The sequence below is a fragment of the Anomaloglossus baeobatrachus genome, chromosome 4 (assembly GCF_048569485.1).
Source record: "Anomaloglossus baeobatrachus isolate aAnoBae1 chromosome 4, aAnoBae1.hap1, whole genome shotgun sequence".
NCBI classification, from domain to species: domain Eukaryota; kingdom Metazoa; phylum Chordata; class Amphibia; order Anura; family Aromobatidae; genus Anomaloglossus; species Anomaloglossus baeobatrachus.
Window position 1 is genome coordinate 12,588,750 of NC_134356.1, and position 7,744 is coordinate 12,596,493.

Genomic DNA, 7,744 nt, shown 5'->3' on the forward strand with positions numbered 1-7,744 from the left:
CCTCCGGCCTCAGTATTCAGTGACCGCCCGTCTCCTCCATCCTCAGTATTCAGTGACCACCCATCTCCTCCATCCTCAGTAGACAGTGACTGCCCGTCTCCTCCATCCTCAGTATTCAGTGACCGCCCGTCTCCTCCATCCTCAGTATTCAGTGACCGCCCGTCTCCTCCATCCTCAGTATTCAGTGACCGCCCGTCTCCTCCATCCTCAGTATTCAGTGACCGCCCGTCTCCTCCATCCTCAGTATTCAGTGACCGCCCGTCTCCTCCATCCTCAGTATACAGTGACCGCCCGTCTCTTCCATCCTCAGTATTCAGTGACCACCCGTCTCCTCCATCCTCAGTATTCAGTGATCGCCCGTCTCCTCCATCCTCAGTATTCAGTGACCACCCGTCTCCTCCATCCTCAGTATTCAGTGACCGCCCGTCTCCTCCATCCTCAGTAGACAGTGACTGCCCGTCTCCTCCGTCCTCAGTAATCAGTGACCACCCGTCTCCTCCGTCCTCAGTATTCAGTGACCGCCCGTCTCCTCCATCCTCAGTATTCAGTGACCACCCGTCTCCTCCATCCTCAGTAGACAGTGACTGCCCGTCTCCTCCGTCCTCAGTATTCAGTGACCACCCGTCTCCTCCATCCTCAGTATTCAGTGACCACCCGTCTCCTCCGTCCTCCGTATTCAGTGACCGCCCGTCTCCTCCGTCCTCAGTATTCAGTGACCACCCGTCTCCTCCATCCTCAGTAATCAGTGACCACCCGTCTCCTCTGTCCTCAGTATTCAGTGACCACCCGTCTCCTCCGTCCTCCGTATTCAGTGACCGCCCGTCTCCTCCGTCCTCAGTATTCAGTGACCACCCGTCTCCTCCATCCTCAGTATTCAGTGACCACCCGTCTCCTCCATCCTCAGTAATCAGTGACCACCCGTCTCCTCTGTCCTCAGTAGACAGTGACTGCCCGTCTCCTCCGTCCTCAGTATTCAGTGACCACCCGTCTCCTCCGTCCTCAGTATTCAGTGACCACCCGTCTCCTCCATCCTCAGTAGACAGTGACTGCCCGTCTCCTCCGTCCTCAGTATTCAGTGACCACCCGTCTCCTCCATCCTCAGTATTCAGTGACCACCCGTCTCCTCCGTCCTCTGTATTCAGTGACCGCCCGTCTCCTCTGTCCTCAGTATTCAGTGACCACCCGTCTCCTCCATCCTCAGTAATCAGTGACCACCCGTCTCCTCCGTCCTCAGTATTCAGTGACCACCCGTCTCCTCCGTCCTCCGTATTCAGTGACCGCCCGTCTCCTCCGTCCTCAGTATTCAGTGACCACCCGTCTCCTCCATCCTCAGTATTCAGTGACCACCCGTCTCCTCCGTCCTCCGTATTCAGTGACCGCCCGTCTCCTCCGTCCTCAGTATTCAGTGACCACCCGTCTCCTCCATCCTCAGTATTCAGTGACCACCCGTCTCCTCCATCCTCAGTAATCAGTGACCACCCGTCTCCTCCGTCCTCAGTAGACAGTGACTGCCCGTCTCCTCCGTCCTCAGTATTCAGTGACCACCCGTCTCCTCCATCCTCAGTATTCAGTGACCGCCCATCTCCTCCATCCTCAGTATTCAGTGACCACCCGTCTCCTCCATCCTCAGTATTCAGTGACCGCCCATCTCCTCCATCCTCAGTATTCAGTGACCGCCCGTCTCCTCCATCCTCAGTATTCAGTGACCGCCCGTCTCCTCCGTCCTCAGTATTCAGTGACCGCCCATCTCCTCCGTCCTCAGTATTCAGTGACCACCCGTCTCCTCCATCCTCAGTATTCAGTGACCGCCCGTCTCCTCCGTCCTCAGTATTCAGTGACCACCCGTCTCCTCCATCCTCAGTATTCAGTGACCGCCCGTCTCCTCCGTCCTCAGTATTCAGTGACCGCCCGTCTCCTCCGTCCTTAGCATTCAGTGACCGCCCGTCTCCTCTGTCCTCAGCATTCAGTCACCGCTCGTCTCCTCCGTCCTCAGTATTCAGTCACCGCCCGTCTCCTCCGTCCTCAGTATTCAGTGACAGCCCGTCTCCTCCGTCCTCAGTATTCAGTGACCGCCCGTCTCCTCCATCCTCAATATTTAGTGACCGCCTGTCTCCACCATCCTCAGTATTCAGTCACCGCCCGTCTCCTCCGTCCTCAGTATTCAGTGACAGCCCGTCTCCTCCGTCCTCAGTATTCAGTGACCGCCCGTCTCCTCCATCCTCAGTATTTAGTGACCGCCTGTCTCCACCATCCTCAGTATTCAGTGACCGCCTGTCTCCTCCATCCTCAGTATTCAGTGACCGCCTGTCTCCTCCGTCCTCAGTATTCAGTCACCGCCCGTCTCCTCCGTCCTCAGTATTCAGTGACTGCCCTTCTCCTCCATCCTCAGTATTCAGTGACCGCCCGTCTCCTCCATCCTCAGTATTCAGTGACTGCCCGTCTCCTCCATCCTCAGTATTCAGTGACCGCCCGTCTCCTCCATCCTCAGTATTCAGTGACCATCCGTCTCCTCCTTCCTCAGTATTCAGTGACCACCCGTCTCCACCATCCTCAGTATTCAGTGACCACCTGTCTCCTCCATCCTCAGTATTCAGTGACCGCCTGTCTCCTCCATCCTCAGTATTCAGTGACCGCTTGTCTCCTCCATCCTCAGTATTCAGTGACCCCTGTCTCCTCCATCCTCAGTATTCAGTGACCGCCCGTCTCCTCCGTCCTCAGTATTCAGTGACCGCCCGTCTCCTCCGTCCTCAGTATTCAGTGACCACTCGTCTCCTCCATCCTCAGTATTCAGTGACCGCCCATCTCCTCCATCCTCAGTATTCAGTGACCGCCCGTCTCCTTCGGCCTCAGTATTCAGTGACCGCCCGTCTCCTCCGTCCTCAGCATTCAGTCACCGCCCGTCTCCTCCGTCCTCAGTATTCAGTGACCACCCATCTCCTCCATCCTCAGTATTCAGTGACCGCCCGTCTCCTCCGTCCTCAGTATTCAGTGACCACCCGTCTCCACCGTCCTCAGTATTCAGTGACCGCTTATCTCCTCCGTCCTTAGCATTCAGTGACCGCTCGTCTCCTCCGTCCTCAGTATTCAGTGACAGCCCGTCTCCTCCATCCTCAGTATTCAGTGACCGCCCGTCTCCTCCATCCTCAGTATTTAGTGACCGCCTGTCTCCACCGTCCTCAGTATTCAGTGACCGCCTGTCTCCTCCATCCTCAGTATTCAGTGACCGCCCATCTCCTCCATCCTCAGTATTCAGTGACCGCCCGTCTCCTCCGTCCTCAGTATTCAGTCACCGCCCGTCTCCTCCGTCCTCAGTATTCAGTGACCGCCCTTCTCCTTCATCCTCAGTATTCAGTGACCGCCCGTCTCCTTCGGCCTCAGTATTCAGTGACCGCTCGTCTCCTCCGTCCTCAGTATTCAGTCACCGCCCGTCTCCTCCGTCCTCAGTATTCAGTGACCGCCCGTGTCCACCATCCTCAGTATTCAGTGACCACCTGTCTCCTCCATCCTCAGTATTCAGTGACCGCCTGTCTCCTCCATCTTCAGTATTCAGTGACCGCTTGTCTCCTCCATCCTCAGTATTCAGTGACCCCTGTCTCCTCCATCCTCAGTATTCAGTGACCGCCCGTCTTCTCCGTCCTCAGTATTCAGTGACCGCCCGTCTCCTCCGTCCTCAGTATTCAGTGACCACTCGTCTCCTCCATCCTCAGTATTCAGTAACCGCCCATCTCCTCCATCCTCAGTATTCAGTGACCGCCCGTCTCCTTCGGCCTCAGTATTCAGTGACCGCCCGTCTCCTCCGTCCTCAGCATTCAGTCACCGCCCGTCTCCTCCGTCCTCAGTATTCAGTGACCGCCCGTCTCCTCCGTCCTCAGTATTCAGTGACCACTCGTCTCCTCCATCCTCAGTATTCAGTGACCGCCCATCTCCTCCATCCTCAGTATTCAGTGACCGCCCGTCTCCTCCGTCCTCAGTATTCAGTGACCACCCGTCTCCACCGTCCTCAGTATTCAGTGACCGCTTATCTCCTCCGTCCTTAGCATTCAGTGACCGCCCGTCTCTTCCGTCCTCAGTATTCAGTGACCACCCGTCTCCCCCATCCTCAGTATTCAGTGACCGCTTATCTCCTCCGTCCTCAGTATTCAGTGACCGCCCGTCTCCTCCGTCCTCAGTATTCAGTAACCGCCCGTCTCCTCCATCCTCAGTATTCAGTGACCGCCCGTCTCCTCCATCCTCAGTATTCAGTAACCGCCCGTCTCCTCCGTCCTCAGTATTCAGTGACCGCCCGTCTCCTCCATCCTCAGTATTCAGTGACCGCCCGTCTCCTCCGTCCTCAGTATTCAGTGACCACCCGTCTCCTCCGTCCTCAGTATTCAGTGACCGCTTATCTCCTCCGTCCTTAGCATTCAGTGACCGCTCGTCTCCTCCGTCCTCAGTATTCAGTCACCTCCCGTCTCCTCCATCCTCAGTATTCAGTGACCGTCCGTCTCCTCCATCCTCAGTATTTAGTGACCGCCTGTCTCCACCGTCCTCAGTATTCAGTGACCGCCCGTCTCCTCCATCCTCAGTATTCAGTGACCGCCCGTCTCCTCCATCCTCAGTATTCAGTGACCGCCTGTCTCCTCCGTCCTCAGTATTCAGTGACCGCTCGTCTCCTCCGTCCTCAGTATGAGTCCCCCGCAGACCCTCCACCTGCATCACTGCCCCTGCAGATCCCCAACCTGAGTCACTGCCCCCTTCCTTTTTGCTAAACGACACCGTTGGGGTTACGGAACTGGGCCACGCCACTGCGGTGCCCCAGGAGCAGAACCGATTGGGCTCTGCTGGGTACTGTTATTAGGGGGGGTGTATTACACAGTGATCGGGCGGTGTGTGGTACTGTTATTAGGGCTCTGTGTGGTACTGTTATTAGGGCGGTGTATTACACAGTATTCGGGCGGTGTATGGTACTGTTATTAGGGCGGTGTATTACACAGTATTCGGGCGGTGGATTACACAGTATTCGGGCGGTGTATTACACAGTATTAGGGTGGTGTGTGGTACTGTTATTAGGGCGGTGTATTACACAGTGATCGGGCGGTGTGTGGTACTGTTATTAGGGGGTGTATTACACAGTGATCGGGCTCTGTGTGGTATTGTTATTAGGGGGAGTATTACACAGTATTAGGGCGGTGTGTGGTACTGTTATTAGGGGGTGTATTACACAGTATTAGGGTGGTGTGTGGTACTGTTATTAGGGGGTGTATTACACAGTGATCGGGCTCTGTGTGGTACTGTTATTAGGGGGAGTATTACACAGTATTAGGGCGGTGTGTGGTACTGTTATTAGAGCGGTGTGTGGTACTGTTATTAGGGCGGTGTGTGGTACTGTTATTAGGGCGGTGTGTGGTACTGTTATTAGGGCGGTGTGTGGTACTGTTATTAGGGCGGTGTGTGGTACTGTTATTAGGGCGGTGTATTACACAGTATTAGGGCGGTGTGTGGTACTGTTATTAGAGCGGTGTGTGGTACTGTTATTAGGGCGGTGTGTGGTACTGTTATTAGGGCGGTGTGTGGTACTGTTATTAGGGCGGTGTATTACACAGTATTCGGGCGGTGTATTACACAGTATTCGGGCGGTCTATTACACAGTAATCGGGCTCTGTGTGGTACTGTTATTAGGGCGGTCTATTACACAGTGATCGGGCTCTGTGTGGTACTGTTATTAGGGCGGTGTATTACACAGTAATCGGGCTCTGTGTGGTACTGTTATTAGGGCGGTCTATTACACAGTGATCGGGCTCTGTGTGGTACTGTTATTAGGGCGGTCTATTACACAGTAATCGGGCTCTGTGTGGTACTGTTATTAGGGCGGTGTATTACACAGTGATCGGGCGGTGTGTGGTACTGTTATTAGGGCGGTGTATTACACAGTGATCGGGCGGTGTGTGGTACTGTTATTAGGGCGGTGTATTACACAGTGATCGGGCTCTGTGTGGTACTGTTATTAGGGCGGTGTATTACACAGTGATCGGGCGGTGTGTGGTACTGTTATTAGGGCGGTGTATTACACAGTGATCGGGCGGTGTGTGGTACTGTTATTAGGGGAGTGTATTACACAGTGATCGGGCTCTGTGTGGTACTGTTATTAGGGCGGTGTATTACACAGTAATCGGGCTCTGTGTGGTACTGTTATTAGGGCGGTGTATTACACAGTAATCGGGCTCTGTGTGGTACTGTTATTAGGGCGGTGTATTACACAGTATTCGGGCTCTGTGTGGTACTGTTATTAGGGCGGTGTATTACACAGTATTCGGGCGGTGTATTACACAGTATTCGGGCGGTGTATTACACAGTATTCGGGCGGTGTATTACACAGTATTCGGGCGGTGTATTACACAGTATTCGGGCTCTGTGTGGTACTGTTATTAGAGCGGTGTGTGGTACTGTTATTAGGGCGGTGTGTGGTACTGTTATTAGGGCGGTGTGTGGTACTGTTATTAGGGCGGTGTATTACACAGTATTCGGGCGGTGTATTACACAGTATTCGGGCGGTCTATTACACAGTAATCGGGCTCTGTGTGGTACTGTTATTAGGGCGGTCTATTACACAGTGATCGGGCTCTGTGTGGTACTGTTATTAGGGCGGTGTATTACACAGTAATCGGGCTCTGTGTGGTACTGTTATTAGGGCGGTCTATTACACAGTGATCGGGCTCTGTGTGGTACTGTTATTAGGGCGGTCTATTACACAGTAATCGGGCTCTGTGTGGTACTGTTATTAGGGCGGTGTATTACACAGTGATCGGGCGGTGTGTGGTACTGTTATTAGGGCGGTGTATTACACAGTGATCGGGCGGTGTGTGGTACTGTTATTAGGGCGGTGTATTACACAGTGATCGGGCTCTGTGTGGTACTGTTATTAGGGCGGTGTATTACACAGTGATCGGGCGGTGTGTGGTACTGTTATTAGGGCGGTGTATTACACAGTGATCGGGCGGTGTGTGGTACTGTTATTAGGGGAGTGTATTACACAGTGATCGGGCTCTGTGTGGTACTGTTATTAGGGCGGTGTATTACACAGTAATCGGGCTCTGTGTGGTACTGTTATTAGGGCGGTGTATTACACAGTAATCGGGCTCTGTGTGGTACTGTTATTAGGGCGGTGTATTACACAGTAATCGGGCTCTGTGTGGTACTGTTATTAGGGCGGTGTATTACACAGTATTCGGGCTCTGTGTGGTACTGTTATTAGGGCGGTGTATTACACAGTATTCGGGCGGTGTATTACACAGTATTCGGGCGGTGTATTACACAGTATTCGGGCGGTGTATTACACAGTATTCGGGCGGTGTATTACACAGTATTCGGGCTCTGTGTGGTACTGTTATTAGGGCGGTGTATTACACAGTATTCGGGCGGTGTATTACACAGTAATCGGGCTCTGTGTGGTACTGTTATTAGGGCGGTGTATTACACAGTAATCGGGCTCTGTGTGGTACTGTTATTAGGGCGGTGTATTACACAGTATTCGGGCTCTGTGTGGTACTGTTATTAGGGCGGTGTATTACACAGTATTCGGGCGGTGTATTACACAGTATTCGGGCGGTGTATTACACAGTATTCGGGCGGTGTATTACACAGTATTCGGGCGGTGTATTACACAGTATTCGGGCTCTGTGTGGTACTGTTATTAGGGCGGTGTATTACACAGTATTCGGGCGGTGTATTACACAGTATTCGGGCGGTGTATTACACAGTATTCGGG